Here is a 507-nt window from a genome sequence, read left to right on the forward strand (position 1 = left end):
TGATCCCACAAAGAAAGTTCATTACTGGAGTTTTGTTAAATTAAACCTACGTCGATTGTTAGCCATTCCCATTGCCGATTGCTCACAAATCGCATTGAAATCCAAGTTGGATTTTTTTAGGGCTTTATGGCAGAATTCTCACACAGTAAGCTCTTCAACCCAACCAACTTAAATAACGAATTAGCCCTCGGGTCTGCAGTCTCTTATTGACTTTGGGCAGGTACATTTTTTTCAGTTCGTGTTCGTGATTTGAGATCAATCCCAATTCCATATTTCAAGACGAAGCCCGTACCCTTTAAAATCCTCTCAGGTTCTAAATCCCTGATTAGGCTAGGGGGCCCAATTTATCAGACCCCTTATACACTTATGGCCAAGTGTAACTGGAAGCCACATGCTGTGTTGATGTGGACCTGCGAACATCTGTGGTAACAGAATTAAATGTTCCACTGTAATAGGTTACGTAAACAATTGCATCGCAAGTGTTTTTCCATTTCAGCTCGTGTCCCA

The sequence above is a fragment of the Diaphorina citri genome, unplaced genomic scaffold, assembly GCF_000475195.1.
Source record: "Diaphorina citri unplaced genomic scaffold, Diaci psyllid genome assembly version 1.1 scaffold56, whole genome shotgun sequence".
Lineage (NCBI taxonomy): Eukaryota > Metazoa > Arthropoda > Insecta > Hemiptera > Psyllidae > Diaphorina > Diaphorina citri.